General features: G+C 39.5%; 1 pseudogene; it reads left to right on the top strand.

Moving 5' to 3' along the window:
* Nucleotides 1-15,936: 15,936 nt before the first annotated feature.
* The window catches only part of LOC125080488 (small nuclear ribonucleoprotein-associated protein N-like), a 91,291-nt pseudogene continuing 83,952 nt past the window's right edge, over nucleotides 15,937-23,275 (top strand).

Raw genomic sequence — 23,275 nt, 5'->3', positions numbered from 1 at the left:
TTCCATTGCTCTCAGCCAAGGGCATTTTCACCGAGAAAATGGAAACTACTAGATAACATCATGAGCTCTCATCTTCCCATTTCCAAACATATCTCTGCCTACATCTGTATCTAATCTATTCTTCTTTCCTCCTGTTTAATAGAAGAGCTGTTTGCATCCTCTCAAAACCCAATCTGTTCACTTGCCCTTTACATTTGTACTCCCAGTCCCAAGTTCCTCCCTACCCAACCCCCACCATCATAGAGGGAGATTGGCCTGTCCCTGTCACTGAACTGTGATAGTTTTTATTAAGATCAACAATGGCCTCCATGTCTCTAAATCCAATGGACATTTTCAGGCTGCTTCTTACTTGACCTCCCTGTGGTGTTTGTCACTATTGATCATTTCTTTCTTCTCTTGACTGGACACAATCCTTTACCACTTGCTTCCTCTTTGCGGACTTGCTGTTATCTTTGCAGGCTCATCCTTCTCTTTCCTGACTTTAAGTACCAGAATTCACCAATACTCAGGGTCCTTTTCTCTTTTTATCTGGTACTCTGTCCCCAAGCTCTGTCGTGATGCCTCCGGCTTCTCTTACTATCGATATGCAGATGACTCACACATGTGCAGCTGAAGCACACTCCAGACCCCTTATTTCCCTTTGACATTTCGGGATAGATGTCTTAAAACACCTCAAGCTCAATACATCAGAACCGAATCCATTATTTCTCCCTTTCCCCAAACTTGTTTCCTTTTTTGCATTATCTGTTTCCATGATCCCTGCCCTCTCACCTTCACGAAGTTCAGATTTAACACTGCAGTCTGAGAACTCTCTCAGCCTCCTCCGATGTTTCCCCCAAGAAATCTGTTGCACCTTTAATTCCATCTTATTGTCTGTTTTCTGGACTAATACACAAAGTAAACAGAAACCTTCCCTGGGAGATGAAGCAACAATGAAATATAGCGACTACTATAATAGATCTCACTGAGCTTGGTCCCTTTCTTTTCACAAGCAAGGCTTTCGAAGCTTAGAAACCCTTAATTGGAATGGAACTGAACAAGACCTGTCATTTTCAAAGTTCATAAGCATAACCTCTGTTGCACTGCCTCACCTGCTTCACAGTTGGTAAATGTAAAGTTCCCTTAGAGGCAGACAGTGCTTCTATTCTCAATATGTTTTTAGACATTTTCAAAGGGTAATTTTAATGGGAGATCTAATGCTAAATAACATACGCACAGAAAACGGCATAAATCATGCATCCTGCTCGGGGCATTTTCACGAAGTAAACTCACCTACACAACCTCCCACAACAAAACACAGAGTGTTTGTTCCTCATACCGCACAAGACCCTTGGGGCTTCCCTGTAAGTCACGAACACTCCTTCTTCAAAGGAAACCACAACCGAGACCTCTAAAAACAAAGGCTCATTTTTAATTTACCTTTACGAAGTAGCTCAAATCCATCTTTTTTCATAAATTCGCAGTGCTTCAAATAAGGAAGCTATTTTGTTCACCATTTCAGTGCTAGAGTCAAGGCACTTTCCCACTCCCGACCCCGTGATATTTTGTAAGGAAGACAAGGCATCTTTGCCAGAAATAGGGCATGTTCATTCCGCTGTTACCTTGGAGAAATTATTTAACTCAAAGATTCATCTTCCTCTCTGTGAAATGAGGATAATAGTATTATACACAAAGATTACCATGATCTGGAATAAATACGTTCATGCATATAAAAGCCATATATCATGGTGCCCAGAACGCAGTATAACTTCAGTGAATGTTAGTTTTGTGGGAGTTATGATTAGTATCACTAATATACAAAAGTTCATACCAGAACTTTGTAGAGGCAATGTGTTAAATTAATGCCTCCCTGTCCAGCCTTGGCCACATGATTTAGTTTTTGGGTGTTTGTGCTTCTCCTCTTTTCTGAAGAGACAAAAGGTGAAGAAACAATTAATGAGTTGTTTTTGTAAGCACCAAGCTCTACAGATGAGAAGATGAAAGGCACCTTTTAAATATACAGATTATCTTTTTGTTTCAAAGCACAGCAATGCAAAGGCAAGACACTACCCTCTTGAGAGATGATTTTTTTTGAAAGAGTAAAAGTCATATTGACTTTTGAAATCCCTCAAGAACATTTATTTGGATTACATTCTAAAGCAAAAACCTCTATCTCCATTCCAGATAAAAGATGTCAAGAATTAATAGGTTGAAAAAAGAATCCAAAATTAATTTCTCCTGAAGTAATGAGATTAAAAACCACAAAGGCACAAATGTATTTATATTGTTGATTATAAATGGCAGAGTTCGGGAGGTAGATGCTAAAGAGGAGGCAGTAATTCTGGGATCTAGAATCTTCTTTTCCACTATCCAGTTGTATGACCTTGGGCAAGTCATCTTACTTTTTTAGGACTCAATTTCCTTGACTGTAAAATGAAATGGTTAGTTCAATAACTTTATATTAACTGTTGATGGACCCGAGATTTTTAGATAATAGTCAAAGACTAAAGCCTGAATTCAATTCTGTGTGTATGTGTGTGTGTGTGTGTGTGTGTGTGTGTGTATGTGTGTGTGTTGGAGTGGTTCAGATGCTGGAGAGAAATGAGTTCATAAAAGGGAAAGAGGATACCACAGGTGACAAGAGGATGAGTATTTATAATGTTATATCCTAGATTTCTTGTTTCTGGATATAGCTTGAACCTGAGAGTTCTCAGTTTGGAATTAAGACAGGCAGTGTGTACCACAGTGGAAATAGTACTGAAATAACAGACAGGACTCTGGATACTGGTAGCTTCTCTGTGTGATTAGCAGTATGATATCTGACATATCATTTCATCTCCTGGTATTCTCAGATGTAAAAAGAGGTGGTTGGACGTGACTATTCAGATCTCTTCCAATTCCTAAAGTCTGATTTTTAAAGAGGAGGACGAACCAATTTTTCTGTGTGGTGTGGGTACTGGGTGGAGTGGCTTCATGGCATTTTGGGATCAATCTGAAGCTTATAATTAGAGAAGAGTCCAGGCAAAACTTCGTGCCTTCCTTTTTTAAGGTCATTTGGGAGAACTGGAATTCAAATTTTGTCTCAGTCAGCTATATTCACAAGAATGCCATATACTAACCACTGCAAAGCTCAGTGGCTTCTAGCAATAAAGTCCTTTATTTCCCACGCATGCTTCTGCAGGTCAGCTGAAGTTTGGCTGATGTGGACTGAAGTGGGATCCAGGCTGCAGGTTAGTTTTGGCTGTCAACGTGGGAGCAGTTGTGGACTAGCTCAGGGCTGTGTAGGTGTATAAGACAACAAGTCCAGCTGCTCAAGCAAATTTCTATTTTTATGCACAGGTTATCTCTGCTAATGCCCCCTTGGCCAAATCAAATCATATGACCAAGCCCAAAGTTAAGGGGCTTAGAAGTGGAGTCTACTTACCATAAGATCACAGGAAAAAATACAGATGTATAGCACTTTTACAAAAGAGTAGAAGACTCTGGACTAATAGTTCAATGTATGACAACTTGACATAGGTGTGTGAGCATGTGCATATATAATGAAACAAGGAAAGAAAGCAACAGAGATTTCTGAGTCAGTTAGGAAAGAGAACAGCATCGGACTGAGAAGGAGGATCTAGGTTTTATAACCATATGCCGATCATTCTATACCCACTAGCAAAGTAGTTCCTTATACTCTTAAATTACTGACTGAATGAGGCCACTAATGAATTTCTGCAGAGAAACGTTCTCATCATGCTCAACAATGATCTCCCTATTCCTAAAATCCCATAATTGCTAATTCTCAGAATCATTTCTCAAGTCGCACAATATTTGACCTGTCCATGGCATTCGACACAATCAAATGCTCTGTCCGCCGAGTACACTTATGTGAGTCCGGTTTTCTTCTGCTCAAAGGCTGTTGACCAGAACTAGTCACGTGGCTCCTTCCAACTGCAAGGGAAGTTGAAAAAGTGAGAGTCCCGTGGATATTCAGGGATTTTTTTCTGATGGATTCTCTGAGCCCACTTTATTTCCCTTACTGCCACAACTTTGGGGTATACCTCATGGCACCTCCCCCTCCCCCCAGATACTGAGGACATTCTCTAAAGGTAAGCATTCTCTACAAGAATGCGTGATGAAAATGGCCTTCAAGAAAACACAGGAGGAAGGAAAAAAGAAGTAGCGAACACACTAATGATGGTCTGTATGAGTAAGAGGCACTAGGTGTGGGCACCACTTCCTGGGGGGGGGGGGGACGGGAGCAGCGTATTTAACCCTCTGTGCGCTTCCATTACCTTATCTGTAAAGACGGGAGTGATAGCAAGAGTACCCACTGGCACAGGATCCTTTTGAGGACCAAATTAATATACATGAGGCACTCAGAGCAGTGTGTGGCACGTGGGAAGCCCAGTAAGTGTTAGCTATCATTATTTCATGCATTGAACAATTAAATTCTGAATAATAGAGAACTGAAAAGAAAAGTGATAGTAAATTTATAAAATTTTAAATCACCTCCCATAGAAACCATAGCCTAATGAGGAATATTCTCATTTTAATATGTTTTATTACGAGGATTATGGAAACACATAAAAAATAGAAACAGAATGTGTTCTTTCTCTGCACATGTGGCACTTTGGCTGGAGGTGCTTTTTTATTTTTTATTTTTTTTGGAGAGGCTGAACTAGAGCATTTTGGAAATGGAACAGAGCCAATGAGTAGTGGGCACTTAAGATGCGTTTGTAATTGCACACCATATTGTTTTATCGAAACTCTTCCCATTCTGTGTCAAGGGAGCGTGATGAGTGTCTGGAGGTCTAAGGGGCTTGTTAGAAGCCTGCAGAGAACTCAGGCCCGCCCCTGCTGATGTGGCTCTGTGGTGATGGCTTTTCTTCTAAACTGACAGCAGGAAGATATTCTCGCTGCCTTCTTTCCCCCTGCATTTCCAACAAGGAAGAACAGCTGAGGCAAATGAGACAGAATCTTTTTCCAATTACATAGTATGCATATTTCATTTCAGCCGCCGCCTATGAGGAACATGATACTGAGTGATTTAGTGGTGCTGAAGCAAACCCAGCCTACAAAAGATTTGGGGGTATGTTGTTAAATTTCCAGAAGATTATTTGGGTGAAATGGCATGGTAGGTTAATTATCAGACTGAAAAGAATAAGGCTTTTAGTTGCTTTAGAGGAGAAATTGCAGCCCTAAATACAGTCCCAAATTACTCTTAAAGCACAAAATGGTAAAAAAAAATTGTGACAAATCAAACTGGCTTTTTAGACTATAATTGTCTTGAAGGGGAGAGGGCAGAGCTTTTAGAGGAGAGGTGATTTACTTGGTGGCACTTAGCTGCTAACTTTTACTTTGAAGAAGGGTATATGTGAATTGACTTTCTTTACTTCACATCATCATAGGACTCTTAACTCTTCATAAATGTTCCTGAGGGAAAAGGCCAAGTTGGAATTTTCCCTGTGCTGAACTAGGTAAAACATCAGCCAAAATTCCAGCCAACATTTTTTGCAAAGGCATTACTTCTGAACAAGAGTCTAAACAAAGTGAATTATATTTCTTATTCCTATCTGTTTCTTGCTCATGTCTTATCACCTTGGGTCCTCTTTTTTCCCCCTTGGATTAATCCTTCCTTATCCCCGCCCACCCTTTTTTTTCCTTTGTCCATTTCTGTTTCCAAAATCCTCTGATATCCTTCAGTAAAGCAGATACTATGCAGCGTGCTGGGGAAGGGGTGGGTAATGTGTGATGAGAAGGGATGAAATGAAGATCTTTTGTTGGTTCTCAGGAAATATGCAAACTTCTGAGGGGTAAACCCATACATAAGCATACTCTTCTAATTCAGGATGCCTGAACTGAGGCTTTTGGTCATGCTGAAGTCTAGAAGATCTCTCCCAGGTCTCCTGACTTTGGGGTATAGACCAGTATAAATTTTAGCTCTGCTACTTACTAGTTGAGTGACCTGAGATAAGAAGTTTCTGAAACCCTTAGAAGTTTCATTTTTCTGATCTCTAAGATGGGTGTAAGAGTAGGTTAGTTGAAGAGTAGCTTAGTAGAAAATAAGAGTGGGTTTCAAATACACAGGAAGATGAATGAGCGGTCTACTACCATAGTAATACCACAGAACTGCAGGTAAAATGAAGGCTTGAAGTTAAGGAAGGAACGGTACCAAGAGGATGAGAAGGAGGGTGAAGACATACTAAGTTTGTAGAATCAGGTCTTGGGTACCAGGTGATGCTATTACCTGGGAAAAGAAATTCAGTACAGATATAATTTACTTTGGGCCTATGGTTTTGAGGGACCTGCTGAACATTCAAGTAGAGATACCCTGAGCATAATTTGAAACCTAAGTCTGGAGAAATCATCAAATTTCAACACATATTTGTGAGGCATATAAAACATACTAGATAATCTGTGAGACACTGAATATGGAACAGCTACAGAAAGGTTTAATTATCCCTTTGCTTTCTAGAGGAGGAGAAAGATGTAAAATAAATACTAATGCAGTGAAATACAGAACTAAAAAATACATAAGTTATATGAAGGAAAATCACAAAGTGCCATGAAAATATCTAGTAGGAGGTGCTAATTTATACTGGGAGGCTTCGGGAGGTCTCTTCAAGGAGACTTAAGTTGTGACTGAGGATAAATTAGAGGTAACTCGGTGTAATCTACTCCTAAGCAGTACCTACCACAAAGCCGTTCTCTTGAGTTTCCCCATGGCTGCAGGTTGGCGACTTCAGGTCTAGTTAACACATCTACACTGTAGCAGAAAGAATGCTGCCTATCTGTTGTAGGAACATTAGCATAGACTTCATCTTACATCTAAGTGGGCAAAACCACCCTAGCTGGAAGGAGATGAAGGAGAAGGACTTGGAAACTCAGGCTGGGGAACTTGGCCAATAGTATCTGCTATATTAAGCAAGAATTATGCCTTCAAAATTGAGAGAGAAGGAAGTTTCAAGAGGGTAAATTGGCAACACAATCAAATGTCACAGAGGTTGAGAAAGATGAGCTCTGAAACGAAACTATGGATTTGACATTTAGAAGGGCAGAGACCCTGCCCATCATGCTCTCTGTTGAATTTCAGGCACCTTCTCCAGCGCCTGGGACAGAGAAGGCAATTAATCACTGACTAGGGAAATTAATCTGGCTGCAGTGTATTAGATGTATTGCATGCATAAAGGTCTGTATTGATCATCCAGTATAAATTAAATTCTAATTTTCTCTAAGTAAATACTTTCTGGAAAGAGTGAGCATCTAGAGAGTTATCCTTCATATGTACATCAGAAACCAGTTAGGAGGAATAGACTAAAAGTTAAAAAATATTTCCCCAAAGCTCAATGAAAGCAAGAGAAAGAAACTACCTGGAAGAATTTGCCTGCCTCTATAATTTTAGTAGCTGTTTTTAGTAGGGACAGGTGGTTTGTGGACATGGAAAAGCTGTTTATGTAACATTATAGCTATGTATTTATATGCTCTCTTGCTATAGGAAAGACTCAGAGCTGTTTTCTGTCACAGGTTGGTAGAAAAATTTCCGACAGACATTTGTGTCATCAAATGTATTCAATCAGTATCTTACATTTGCATAGCACTTTAACGTTCACAAAGCACATTTTAATGTAACATTTAATTATCTCAGCCATATTGGAGGTTATTAGGGCAAGTATCATTAATCCCTCATTTAATCCCTGAGAAAAATAGATCTTAAGTAATTTACTGAAAATCACATACGTACTAAGGGATTGCGCCAGGATTCGAACATGAATTTTAATTCTCAGTTCAGTGTTCTTCACTAAATAAAGTTGGCTTCCCAATAATGTAGAATTAGGTAGGTAGTTTCATGCTATCACTTGAAACCTCCACACTAGTAGCTGTTTCTGTGGGATGGGGTGGGTGTGCTTATTCGAATCAGTAGCTAAATAAGTTTTTGAGTGTGGTGCATAAACAATGAATCTTGGAACACTGAAAAGAAATAAAATAAAATAAAATGGAATAAATAAGTAAGTAAGTAAGTTTTTGAGATGCTCCCTTCTCTTCGCAGAGGCAGCTAAAAAAAGAATGAGGGGGACAGCCTTCCTGTATGGATGAGAGTATTAATTGCAAGGCAATTCAAGGATCCTGTGTTAAGTGGTGTTCTTAATACAGGATAACTCCAAGGATAACTTCCTTTTCCCCATTCATTTATGGTATTCTCTGCACATGGCCAAGTATTTACTGTCCATGCATTATTTTAGTGGGAAATAAGAAAAACTTCACAGAAGAAATTTATAGGTACATGGGGTAACCTGATCTGATTTAATTAGAATTAACCTGATTTAATTAGAATTTAGCATTTTTAACTCCTGGGGGGGTGGTGTCATGGTTTCCTTGGTGGACATTCTTCTGCCTTTGCTATTGGTGGTTTACATTTCCACCTCAGTTTCAAAACTGAGTTTTATGATGTTCCTCCTTTCTTCTGGAGTCTTCTGCAGTTTATCATATGCACTTTGAGCCCTTTTAGAGTAAATGTTGTTATGTTTATTCGAATCCTTTCAATTCCCTAGCTCATCTTCCTTGCGACCCATGACAGGAATATGCACTCATCTTTTAAAAAAGAAAGGCACTAACTATATTTGTGGTCTGTAATTCCAGGATTTTATTTTGTGAAGGGAAAAAAAAGACAAAGAAGAAGAGAAATAACTCACTATTCTATAAAAGATACTTATATTGTAAATTATGGCCCATTTGATTTGACAAAGTCTAAGTTTGCAGGCCTTGGGGCTAGGAGCAGTTCCGAGCTGCCTGAGAGATAAATGAGAGCCGCTGATCCAGGTGAGCAATGGAGCTGAGGGACTCACTTGTCACTAGGTGACTTTGGAGATTATGACTCTGTGTGCTCTGAGAAGCCTTCCAGGTGGACATGTGCAATAAATCAAAACTAATCATATCCTGAAGAGAACAACAGCTGTGTTTACACCCTTATGGGGTTATGGTGACCCTCCCTGGTGGGCCTTCTAGAAGTGTTAGATGTGACAACTTGCTAATAGTTTATCTGAAACAGCTTTTGAATCCATTTATTAAAGTTTGAAAGATTTATTTTTTATCTTTTTTCCAGGGTCCAGGGTTCAGTACCTTCATTTATTCACTCAACAAACCATTCTTAATGCTCTGGGTGCCAGATGTGGGACAGTGAGATGCAAAGATGAACTAGGCAATGTATAATTAAGAAACTTACAACCTAGTAAAGGAGGTAAAGCACACAGACTATGAAAAAAGAAAAAAATGTGTCATGGGAATATTTACTAATAGTATTTTATATATTAACATATTCAATAGAAAGAAAAATAAGAGAAAAAATAGGAGTAAGAATACATTAAAAGAGAGGCAACAAGAAGGCTCGGTACAGACGTAACAGGCTCCCATTTTATATTACCGCCTGCTTTCATTTTGCAGAACCCTTTTTTGAATATAAATGACTGCAGTGATATTCAGCTAAAATTATCTAGTCATAAGAAATTTTAGTGAATTTGTTCAAATAGCAAGTACAATTACTGAGGTTTACAAATAGGCAAAACCCAGCAATTAAAAAATGATGAATTTGTTTATCTCTGTGCTTGCCCACATTAGAGTCCTCTGTATAATTTTTGGTACTAGAATTGGAAAATAATATAGACAGCTTGGGAAGAACCAGAATTAAAGTCCAGAAATTGATTAAAACAAAGTCCTTCACAAGGACAGTACCAAATGGCTTGGGGGCACCTAACCCTCCAAGCACCCTGCTCCACCCCCCATAAAGATGCAGTGTGAGTAAAACTGTGCTCAACGTTCACAGGCGGCTGATTCAGGATAGAAGTTGGCATCCCTGCCAGCCAACCAGATTATTACCCCCAGTGCCCTTTTAGGTAGAAATTCTGAAGCCTCCACATGTCCCTAAATGATGGAAATAAGATTTATGAGGAATATCTATGGGACTTTCAGCATCTGCTTCACCCTAAGTACTCAAAGATATTTGTCAGAATGAATGAAGATGACTCCAAGAGAAGTGACTCCAAGACTGACTTAGCTTTTATTTCCTGTCCCTCCTCTGCACGTCTTTTGGATTTAAAAAGAAAATTATTATGAATTTGTTAATATTGTTAAAAATGGATGGGATGAAAGGCCCTATACCATCGAAGGATCCAATGTGCAAAATAAAGGACTTGGGGTAGACAGATTATTTCCTTATTGATGTGGTGGACAAGAAAAAACACTACCCAGTTAACTTATAGGACTCATTTTCAAAAGGAGAGTAGATTTTCAGTAGGCTGGGATAGTTTCAGAGAGTAATTTGAAGACCTATCCAAGTTCCTTCCTGCCCTATGGGTAATAATATAGGACTCTATCTACTTGGAAAACTTAATGATATGTGAAAAAATTATAGATTCACGAATCATTATTTCATTAATCATCAAGCTGTATATATTTCCCCCTTCCACATATCCTATAGCTTAACTAACAACCATCTCTGAAAGTTTTCCTTTATTCATTGTAACATGTCTTCGTTGAAGACCTGCAGTAGCAGATGCTAGTGCAAGGGACTACGGGGGGAGAAAAGATTACTGAGAAACGGTTGTTCTTTGCTTTTAAAGAGCATACACACTTGTATGAAAGAAAGATGACCGTAAAGGGTCTTGAAACCTCAAGCTCATGATTTGTAACAAAATAGCTATTCAATTGTTAACATCTAACCTTTTATCGTATGGTGCATGGTTTCCATTGTTCTGGGCTCCCCTCCCCAAGCAAAGAAATGGATGACATAGGTTTGGTTACAGACTCTGACCAGCACAATTTTGGCTGTAAATACTTCACTAACTCCCTACACACTTAGACACACTAACACACACACTCACACATACACATACAATTTTAACTGATAGGAATTTGGAGACAATTATTTTATGTTAGCTTAATTCTAAGTTGTGTTTCTTCACATCAGAACTCAGCGGTATGTTGAAGCATACTTTGGCTTTCCCAAGGGTGTGGGCTTTCTCCCTGGGGTTTCACATTTTCCTTTGTGTCTCTTGTGAAATGGTTTGTGGAAACTGCAAAAAAAAGAGGCCTAGTCTGACTCCTCTCCCTTCTCCCACCCCTTCCAGCTCATCATAGTCTTATATAATCCAAGAGAAATCTGCTTTTGGTTAGAATGCAGTTGAGAGCAAAGTAAGATTTTTTTTTTTTCCTTTTGGACATGAGCATGTTCCAAGTTTGTATGAAAGTTCTGTCAAAGCAACAACTTTTAAATGGAGGCAGCTGGAAATCATTAAGGAAACTTGCAGTGGACAGTGATTAAAGCAGGATGGAATTTCCACTCTCTCTCTCTTTTTATGGTACTTTAAGCAAGTTAGTGTTGCTTTTGAAACTTGAATTAGCCCTCTGACTATGAGAGTTGGAAAATTATTTTACTCTTTTACTTCCTAGAGACCACTCCACTGATTTTCGAGGCTGTTACTGCAAATGAATAAATGAACACATTTGGAACTAACTGGTGCTCGGCACCACCATGCCTCATATTTCATGATTATCCCTGCATCTTCCTGGTCTGAGTCTGATTTGAAATGATAACCACTGAGGAACATTCCGAACACTTTGTGGCTACTTTCCTAGTCTTATATGATAACAGAAGGCTACTTTCTAAGGCCCCAATTTTTACCTCCCACCTTTCTTCTTTAATGGTCGTGCCACTTTTAATGACAAGAAATAGTTGCAAATGAGTCACTTCAAGTTCTCTTTCCGTCCCAACTTTCTATGGGTTCAGCTGCAAGGCATACAGGGAATTCAGCAGCAAAGGCTGAGGGGTAGTGGCTGGGATCAGAGCTGGGAAAGCGTGGCTGTGGGTGGGGCGGATGTTGCTATAAAGAGCTTGAATCTGGTCAGTGAGGCAGGGCAGAGGAAGCACAGATGATGGATAGAGCTTGGCAGGCACAGAGAGTCTAGGAGATTAGTCTGTCGGGAGAATGACCCTGGCTCTTGGTAGGGTGTGTAGGACAGAGGGTCCAGGTCTCTCCAGGAAAGCAGATTACCATCACAGAACACAAACTGGTCAGTTCGTATGAGGCATTAGGAGAGACCACGGTGGGCCGTGCGAGAACAAACAGCCTCGGCTGGTATTGAACTTCCGGCGGCAAAATGAATCCTCGCGATGGTTGCCTGCCTCACTCAGTGCTGGTGAAACACTGGGCTACCTTAGTAGGACTGGGCTGGAGAGACTGGGGGGTTCTTTCGTCACCTGTCTCCAGTTCTTCTTCCCTCTCAACCGCATCAATATGAAACAAGGACGTCTGCGCTCGTCCTCATTTCCCCCTTTAATACTTATTATAAAGATCAGAATACAGGACTTAATAGAATTTTGATGTGCCAGAGTAACCTCGCTACAGTGGATGGGCAGGGTGGAATAACAAGACAACTTTGAGCTCCACCCCCTACCCCCCAAACTCTTTTTTGTTGCTGGAAGAATTCCAGGAAGAACACAGTGACTGTTTTGGTGTATTAGGTAGTGAGAAACCCTTTGTGCTGTTCTAGTCACCCAAGAGATCTTATTTCAGTTATTAAAATGTTGACTTCCATGTAATAATGTTAATGTTATTGGAAGTTGAGGCTTATGGTCTTTCTTAGCTTAGGTCTGTAAGAGGTGACCTGCAGGGGAAGGCAGACTGGGGAGCTCCATCTCAGAGTCACCACTTCCTGCTTCCATGCCCCCTCCTCCCTCTCCACCAGGCTACTGCAGGTTCCAACTCCATAGGAGAGGGCTGAGAGAGAGGGAGGAGGTCAGAGGAAAGGAAAGGTATTATTGGATCAGTGGTGAAATGAGCTGATGTCTGTGTTCTCTGTACTTGGCAGGTTTTTTTTTAAAGCTGACATTTCCTCTTGGCAAACTTGAGTGCATTATTTGAAAATTGCCCACCCTCCGTCCCCAAATCACTGGGGTATCTGACCTGCAGTTCTCTTGAAGTACTGGGAAATTCATCATTGCAGATGCTTGCTTATTTGATATTCTCCCTGGGTCCCTGGGAATCTAGCATACAGTCCTTTGTAAGAGTTACTGTGTGCCTCGAGGCAGTCATTTGGGGCAGTATTTAGAGGACCTTAAGGCTGTCTCTATTCTCTTGCTTTCACGTAAACTTTCACACTCCTCTGCACAAAAAACTTTTGTAATCTTTCTTTGCAGCAATCCTTCTTGTCTTCCATCAGAGTATAGTTGCTTGTCTGCTAGAGTTTTTCTATTCTGTTGTCCTCTGTCAACCCTGGGGCACACCTTGAACTCTCTTAAGTGGTTCCATCGAAGCCACTTTCTGTGGGTTCAAGATGAGGGAAATCATGCCTAACTTTTCCTGTCATGGAGAACGAGAGGGACCCAACACTCATGAACAGCTCCCTTACCAAATCTTATTTTTAAATTTCAATTCCCCTTTAGCCTCCATCCTCCATTACATGGTAGAGATGGGTGGCTTGATCAGGCTTGCTTGCCTATTTCTTTCTTTATTTAACTACATCTCAGCCCTATATAGATGGTATCACACTTTTCAATGGTTAAAAGAAATGTTTAGCACCCATTGTCTTGGGACCTCTATAAAACTAAGGAGAAAGGAGCCATTTAAAAAATCTTGTTAAGACCTGATTCAGACACTAAAGGTGTATTGTTTTCTCGGTGGTAGAATCATCAAGAAAGAATGAGAGTTTTCTTTTCCCTGCTAGGTTTATTAACTTTGAAGAGTTGTTGCTGTTGTTGTTGTTGTTTTTTAATTTAACATATGCTCTCAATTTTCACAGATGTCTAACTGCTAAACTCAACTTCTATATATGAATCTATTATTAAGAGACAACTCTTGTTAAGAATAACAAAACAAAACATTAGTTTGGCAGAGGTCTTAAAGTCTATAGTTGAGTAGACAAACTATTAGATTGATTAAAGAGATTTTCATACAAAGGCAGTCTACTAATTTGCTGAACATTGTATCTCAAGGTTAAAAAATCCTGGCTACATTTTAAAGCAGGGAAGATCAATTAAAACATTCATTAGATTCCTATTTACACTTTAATTGTCAACTCTGCTCATTTGTTGGAACCCTTTTTTAGTCATTAGTGTCTGTCAGTAAGAAATATGTCTTAATTTCACTTATATTCATTTATTCCTCCTTTCATTCAATCAACAAACATTAATAATGTGCCAAGCACTTGCCAGCTTTTAAAAATATACTGATGAAAAAGACAAAGCTTACCCTCAAGGACATATTCACCTCAAATTTTCATGCTATTGAAATTAGTATAAAGGCATTAGGTTCTACTAAAGTCAGAAAAATAATTGCCTTTCACAATGGAAATATATAAAAAGGACCCTAATGAATGTATAACCTAATTGTTCTTTTCTGTCTGTGGTTATTGATTATCCCAGGTACATTTCAGTTTTAAGATACCTAAGTGTGTTTTGTTTTGGTTGCTGTTGGGCCTTTCCTCTGTTGGAGAGCTCTTGGGAACAGACAATACATATTTTCTTTTTTAATTTATTTTTACTTTTTTAGATGTTTTCATTTGGATTCTGTAGGACCACAGAATCAAGGGTCAGTAAAGTCCCCATTTCCTGTTCAGAAGAAGAATTTTCCTACCTTATCATTACAATATAGAGAGAGTAGAGCTAGTTGAATTTCCCAGATTCTGAACAAAGGGATTTCTGAGTATAGCAGGTAGTGAGGCTCTTGTAAATGTGAATCCACAGAGGAAAACTGTAAGCCCTCCAAGATCACCTACATGGTATGGGTGTACTTTAACTGTCTTCCAACTGGGCAGCTTAACTCTGATTCTTTAGATAAGAACTACCTCCTCCCTTTTTTGGTGCTTCTGGACAAGATCTGGATCAGCAATTAGGCCCTCCAGAGCTGCTGAATGCTTGACCCACACATTTCTGAACACTTTGCAGTCAGAACTATAGCATGAGATTACTTTTCTTGATATAGTCCCAGTGATAAAATAATTTTGCATTTGAGGTATAGTGCTACATTTTTCAATTTGATCTAGTAGATTTTAAGTGCTTTCTTGCATCTATGATGCTACCAAACATTGTGCAGGATACAAAAGACTTATCAACCATGGTCTTCCCTATTAGACAAACACATGACAATGGAGGCAGCACAATCTGGTGGCCAGAGAACCAATCCAAGAGCCAAGAATATCTGCTCTGCCATGAACTAAATATGTGAACTTCGTCATGTCACAATTTCTTTGGGCCTCGGTTTCAACAAATATTTATTTTATTTCATTTGAAAAATCTGGAAATATTTCAAACACATGGAAAAGTACAGAGGAAACTATAACAAATACCCATGTATCCATCAATAACAGTCGTTGTCCTTAAGAAAGAAAAAAAGGAATAAAATATCACAGAAAAGGGTTGAAACCCACCTTACCCTATTTTGCATCCTTTTTATCCCAGAGATTTCCCCTCTTGTAGTGGATGTTTGTTCTTGCTACCCAAATTATTAACATTTTCAAAAACTAGGTTGAGTACTGTTTATATGTTTTTAGCTTTAAACCAACGATGCCATATTGTGAGGATATTTTTACAACTTCTTTTGTTCACTTAACATTATGTTGGAAGACTCATCTGTGTTGATACCTGTAGCTCGATTTATTCTCTACCTCTTGTACCATTAAATAAATATACCTTGAATTTCCCTTTCCGTATATATGAACACTTAGGTTGTTTCCAATTTCCTATTATCTCAAACTATGCTGTACTAAACATCATTGCATAATGTCTCCTTGTGTACATGTCTGGAAGTTTCTCCAGTCCAGAGCTTTGCAATTTCCCAACTGATGTACCATACCACATTAAAGTACTCAGATCTGTGTCAGTTCAGGTTTTTGGAGAAGTAGATGACCAAGATGGGAAATAGATGTATAAGGGATTTATTTTGGAAAATGTTTGCTAAGGATAAAGGAGAAAGGAATAGGATGGCCCGGGCAGGAGAGCCTTTAGAAGTCAATTCAGATTTGACACCTGTAGAAGAAAAGAGCAAAGAGAGGATTGGATTGGAAGAGTCTTGGCCACAGCACAGTTCTGAGAAAACATCCTCCAGGCTGATGGGGACTCCTCAACCAAAGGTTGCTGGTTGGAAGAGTCCAGTATCAGGTAGGAATGCACTGGCTCTCGTACTGTCTTCTATGCTCAGCCAGGGGCTGGGGGCAGCCAGGGAAAGTACTGTGAGCTCCACAGTGCCAGAAAAAGAATTGAGGCAGCCAGAGATATAACCAATCAGGAGGTGCAGAACCTCTAGGAACTGAGGCAGTGTTATTTGAAATTTACTGTTCCTGCTAAAAGGAATTTTCTTTCTCCCATTGGCTCTAGGAATCTCCCTTTCTTTCTTTTGAGCCAGGCTATGTATTGAAGTGTTTTTTACTTCATTCCATTTTATCATACATATCTACATGGTTTAACAGAAATGGGTTCCTGTTTCTTCGACTGCCTGTGTTATCAGAATTGGGAAGACTTAATTTTCTTAATCTGTGAAATGGGAGTTTGGACTCAATGATCTGAGGTCACTTTCTGCTCTATTAATCTGATTCTAATTTTAAAAAAGAAAGAAAAGAAAGTGGGACACTCAATAATGTTAGTGGAATCATGTATCTAGAGATAACCTAAAAAAAACCCTTGGACTATAGGTCTTGAAAGAAAGATGGGAACAGTATGAACCGTTGGCCATCTTCATTTCATAAAGTAGAGGTGTCATGTAAACTTGACTTCTTTTGTGACATCTTTGATGGAAGGATTCATGGCTTATTTATCTGTGTATATATGGCCCTAAATATAGCAAATTCTTGGGTCATAAAACTTAAAAAAAAGTGTATTAGATAGTACTTAATAGAAGAATCAATATTATCATTCATTATTGAGAGGGGAGTTTAATCTTATACTTAAAAACCCAGGTTTTACATTTTTATGATCTTTATAGGTAGTCAGGAAGAACAGAATTTAGGTTTTATGTGATATGATATATATGAGAGTGTGTGTGTGTGTGTGTGTGTGTGTGTGTGTGTGTTTGTATATACGTATACCTATATACACATACACACACATGCATATATATATATGATTTTTAAACTTAAGCAGTGATGGAAACAAAGACCAGAAATTTGGGGTGAGATGATCTTGACTTCATTTTGGAGTATCAAATACAACAGAATTCTTTTGATAATGTTATTAAAACATAGGTGAAGTATTACTTTAAAAAAAATAACGATACATTGCTCAAGCTCTCAGTAATGGCAGCAACTTGGGTCTTTCTGTATAGCTCATCATATCATTCTTTGACAGCAGCCAATAATATGAGAAAAGGGGCAAATGGTCCCAAATTGACGAAATCAGATCGTAGATGCCTAATTTGCAAAACTCACCATTCTCATTCAGTCAGATGCCACAGAAACACATTTAGACTTTCTTCATGATTAGAATTGCCCCTTACTCAACAGGTCTGTTTTTAAAACTGCATTTCCTTTGGCTGAATCATAAAGGCTTTTTCATCAGTAAATATACTTAACTTTGAAGATCCAATCTCAGTGTGCCCAATTTCCTCATTTAGTACTGGTGTTAATGTCAGTATAAGTCTGGTGGTTATAACCAAAGCATCAGGCGGCTTCTCTTTCAGTTAAGTTCACATGAATTTGAGTCTGCTGATTTAGGGTTCTGGGATTTCCTATTCTTCCCTAGCATTTATGAATTCAAGTTGCATTTTCAGATTTCCAAAGGCCATTTGAGGGTTTAAGTAATGCCTTTAATTATAACTTAAAGTATAGGCAATTGTATTTCATGAAGCTAACAATTATCCAGAGTATATTATTAGAGAGTGAGTTATTGAAGTCTGCATAGTTTGTGAAAACCCATCAAAATAACTGGGTGGGGGGGAGATAAACTAGGTTGGAACAATGAAGCTTGAAAACCACTTTGATTATGTCTGGAGTTTACATGGTAATGAGTCCTAATTCCCAGGCATTATGGTTCTTTGTAAAAATCCTTACAGTCTCTCTTGTTTACTCTCATTCAGAAAAAGAGATGTCGGCAATGTTTTCATTAACTTTTTAAATATAAACACCGAGTGCTAATGTGGCAGTTGACTATGCTTTTGCAGACTTTATTTTATGTAATTTTTAAAATTTCCCTGTGACATAGGTGATAATGTTCCCTTGAGAATAGATGCTAAGAGGAGATAAGCAATTTGCTGGAAATCACGTACTTTAGAACGAGGAACACTGAATTGCAACTCATATCTTCTGCTCTAGAATCTAGTCTAAAAAGCCCATTATATGATCAAGGAATTAGAATAGTAGAGCGATTTTCCAGTATTGAGGCATTTGCAGGTGATTTTAAAAATCCGATTAAGTAAATACTCATAAGAATGACATTGAAAAAATACATTGATTTCAGAATCAATGCCAACATTTATTTTTTTTTCCAACCTGGCCCATTTTTCCTAGTCATGCTCATATGTCCCAACACCCTAAGGATGATGATAAGTCTGGTATAAAGGAAAGAAGATGTATTTGCAGTCAGACATGGTTTGAATTCTAACCTTTATTTATTAGTTGTATAACCTTGGGCAAACTCTTTGGTTTACTTATTTGTAAAATGGTAAAAATAATAGCAACCCCAAGAGGTTTTTTTAGGAATACATGAATGTGATGGTGTTTGTAAAGTGCCTGCCATTCTAGGCACTAAATAAGTATCAGTCATTCTGTTTATAGTAGTGCCAAGTGGGGCATCATTTCAACTTAGAAAATGTCACACCTTATAGAAGGTAGATAGTTTTAAAATACATCATGAAGATTTGTGATCATTTAAGTGATTCAAACAAGCTATATTTTCCTGGCTTTGTAATGCAAAGGTTTTCTATCTATATTTTTATTTAAAAATCTAGAATATGGGATGGAAAATTCATGGCACTTTTTACAGTGTTTCTTTTGCTTCCACGGACACTTTAAGTCCATAGCTGGTCTTATTCTTTGATCCTAACATGTACAGTTCCCTTTGAGTAAAAGTTGCAGCATGTTTTGCAAACTCAAAGATGTTTTAGGTCAAAACAATCTTTCTATTAAGTTTGTGACCACCTGAGATGTTAGTCTTATTTGCTTACCATAGTCTCTTCCTTACCATGGTCTCTCTGAATGGATTAGCATGACACTAGCACTGAAATAATGGCATTTTTGCCTCCTTCTCAGTAGAGATCCGCAGTGAACATCCCTGGAGGTAGTAGTTCTAATGTTCCTTCTTTCATTAGAGAGCTTAGATGCACACTTGTGACTGTGTTTGAAGAAGACAGAATCTACAGGATCTCAGTCTTTCCTCATCCTGTCCTCCCTGGTCTTCTCTCTCCCCACCTCTCCTTTTCTTAGTCCTCCTCCACTGTCTCACCATCTCTCTACTCCTTTTATAGCTACTTCTGCCTTGGACGATATTTATAAAACAGGCCTGAGAACATCTTAGTGTGCTAGGCAGCTGGGCAGTTTTCAGGGGCAGTAGGAACAGGTGTCTTTCCCAGCTGTAGCAGTCCTTTAAAGATATATATATTATAAAAAGGGGGGGGGAGTACCTGGGTGGCTCAGTCATTAAGTGTCTGCCTTCGGCTCAGGTCATGATACAGAGTCTTGGGATCAAGCCCCACATTGAGCCCTACACTGGGCTTGCTTCTCCTTCTCCCAGTCCCTGTGATTGTGTTTCCTCTCTCACCATGTCTCTCTCTGTGAAATAAATAAATAAAATTTTATATATACATATATATATATATGTATATATATGTATATATATATACATACACACACACACATATATAAAAGTATAAGTAACTTCAGAGATGATGCCAGCAGTGATGATGATTTCATAGCTAACACTGGCTAACATTTATTTAGCACTTACTTATGTGCCAGGCACAATGTGCTTTGCATAATTTCACACATTTCTTATGACAATCTTACTATAGACCAAACTGTGTCCTCCTAAAGTTCATATGTTGAAACACTAACTCCCAAAACAACTGTATTTGGAGATGGGGCCTTTATAGAAGTCTTTAAGGGTAAAAGAGGTTTTAAGTGTAGGCTCCTGGTCTGATGGGATTAGTGGCTCTATAATAAGAGACAGCAGAGAGCCCTCTCCCTGCCATGTTAAGGACACCGTGAAAAGGCACAGTTCACAAACCAGGAACCCTGCTGGACCTTGATCTTGGGCTTCCAGCCTCTGCAACTGTGAAAAAAACATACTTCTGCTGTTTAAGTCACCTAGTCTGTGGTATTTTGTTATGACGGCCTGACCCGACGAACACAACCATAATTGTAACCCCTTTTTATAGATGAAGACACTGAGGCTCGCATTACCGAGGTAAGGAATTCAGACCCAATTCTAATCCTGTTCATGATCTTTCTGTGCTTCCTAGCTCAGAGTGAAATTTGGGGGATGGGAGGATTCTTTGTAACTGTTTTCTCTAACCACATGTGTGCTTCCATTTCTCCCTCTGATTTTTTCATCTTTCTTGTGAGTGATTCTCTCTGTGCTCAGCTCTCTTGATTTTCTGTTTTCTTCCCAATCCCTATCCCCCAGCCACATGAAGACATTTTGTTGTTGCCTGGTGCCCTCCCTTATCTCTTCAAAATGTTTTCTGAGAACCATTTCCTCCCTTGACGTTGACGGTTTCTCTCACTTATCAAGCATATCCTTCCCCTTGTTCTATTACAATGTTGTTTCTTCAGTATTTCCAGTTGGATAAATATCTCCTGGAAGACACTGTGTGCTAGAGTTTTTGTTTTTCATCCTTGGTAAAGTTTTTGGTAATCTGAAGGCAAAGAGTAATAAGAAAATAGGCAGATAATAGGTCATTTTTCTAAGTCAAGATTTAGTGATTTAACCTCCACTTACTACCCATTTCTTAAGGAATTGAAAGATGATTAATTTTGTGTTATTATAAAAAGGCGTCCTACCTATTCCTTTCCTATTTTAATTATGAAGTAGTCCTTTGAAATTTTGAATTCTCCACCCACGAGCATACAAATTCTCTGTAGCTTATTGAGCTGACAATATCAAGACACGCAGTAATAAGCTGTAAACATGTTTTTAGTCTTGAATACCCAGGGCCATCTTACTGTTTACATTACTCATCTTTCTTATGTAAGAGAAAGATAAAGATATTCCCCATAGATCTTTTCATTTTACCAATTTTGTGACTCATCCCTATTCTCCCACTCCCTTACCTAAGCTTGTAATAAATCATCAGGTCCTGGAAATATAACTTCTTAAATACAGTATCTCTTGCAATCAGTCTTCTTGTCTCCAGCCCCCTGCCATTATTCCAGGCCCTCTTACTGCTGCCTTGTCACACTCTCCTCTTCCTTATAACACTTCATGACTTCTTGAATAAAGGATAACATATATACACTGCAGGGCACATGCGGTCTTTTGAGCTTTAATTCTTTTTTTTTTTTTTAAAGATTTTATTTATTTATTTGACAGAGAGAGATCACAAGTAGGCAGAGAGGCAGGCAGAGAGAAAGGAGGAGGCAGGCTTCCTGCCGAGCAGAGAGCCCGATGTGGGGCTCGATCCCAGGACCCTGGGATCACGACCTGAGCCGAAGGCAGAGGCTTCAACCCACTGAGCCACCCAGGCCCCCATTGAGCTTTAATTCTTATCTATAAATTCAATCTTATCACCTACACCTTATCTATAAATTCCATCTTATCACCTACCCTTTCTCCAGCTATGAACAATTGGTTCATTCGGCATGCACTGACAGCTCTATGGCAGACACTTTGTTGGATGCTGGGGACAGGATGGTGACCAAGATAGAGTCTTGAGAGTCAAGATGGCAGAGAAGTAGCAGGCTGAGACTACTTCGGGTAGCGGGAGATCAGCTAAATAGCTTATCTAAAGATTGCAAACACCTACAAATCCAACGGGAGATTGAAGAGAAGAAGAACAGCAATTCCAGAAACAGAAAATCAACCACTTTCTGCAAGGTAGGACTGGCGGAGAAGTGAATCCAAAGCGACGGGAAGATAGACCGCGGGGGGAGGGGCCGGCTCCCGGCGAGCGGCAGAGCAAGGGAGCAAAATCAGGACTTTTAAAAGTCTGTTCCGCTGAGGGACATCGCTCCAGAGGCTTAACTGGGGTGAAGCCCAGGCGGGGTAAGCGCGGCCTCAGGTCCCGCAGGGTCGCAGAAGGATCGGGGGTGTCTCAGTGTCGCAGAGCTTACCGGTATTAGAATGGGGAAGCCGGCTGCAGAGACAGAGCCGAGGAGTGACTCTCAGCTTGGGGTTGCCTTGAACCGGTCGCAGGCTCGGTCAGCTCAGAGCGCGGCCGGAGGCCAGGGTGACGGGAGTCATTTGGCGCTGTTCTCTGAGGGCGCACTGAGGAGTGGGGCCCCGGGCTCTCGGCTCCTCCGGGCCGGAGACCGGGAGGCCGCCATCTTTATTCCCGTCCTCCGGACTCTACGGAAAGCGCTCAGGGAACAAAAGCTCCCGAAAGCGAACCCGAGCGGATGACTCAGCGCGGCCCCGGGTAAGGGCGGTGCAACTCCGCCTGGGGCAAAGACGCTTGAGAATCACTACAACGGGCTCCTCCCCCAGAAGATCTACGGGAAACCCAGCCAGGACCAAGTTCACCTACCAAGGAGAACGGCGGAATTCCAGAGGAAAAGAAAGCAAAGCATGGAACTCATGGCTTTCTCCCCATGATTTTTTAGCCTTGCAGTTAATTTAATTTTTTTTTCTTTTTCAATTTTTTTTTCTTTTTCTCTTCTTCTGCTAAATTTTTTTTAACTTTTACCGTTTTCTTTTTTTTAACGTTTTTTAAATAGTTTATCTAATATATATTTTTTCCTCTTTTTATATTTTTTCTTTATCGGCTTTCTTTTTTTTAATAGTTTTTTTTTTTCTTTCTTTCTGAACCCCTTTTTATCCCCTTTCTCCCCCCTGCAATCCAGGATCTCTTCTGATTTGGCTAAAGCATGTTTTCCTGGGGTTGTTGCCACCCTTTTAGTATTTTACTTGCTCCTTCATAAACTCTTATCTGGACAAAATGACAAGGCGGAAAAATTCACAACAAAAAAAAGAACAAGAGGCAGTACCAAAGGCTAGGGACCTAATCAATACAGACATTGGTAATATGTCAGATATAGAGTTCAGAATGATGATTCTCAAGGTTCTAGCCGGGCTTGAAAAAGGCATGGAAGATATTAAAGCAACCCTCTCGGGAGATATAAAAGCCCTTTCTGGAGAAATAAAAGAACTAAAATCTAACCAAGTTGAAATCAAAAA

Source organism: Lutra lutra, chromosome 11, assembly GCF_902655055.1.
Source record: "Lutra lutra chromosome 11, mLutLut1.2, whole genome shotgun sequence".
Classification (NCBI taxonomy): Eukaryota; Metazoa; Chordata; class Mammalia; order Carnivora; family Mustelidae; genus Lutra; species Lutra lutra.
This window is presented reverse-complemented; position numbering and strand designations above follow the sequence as displayed.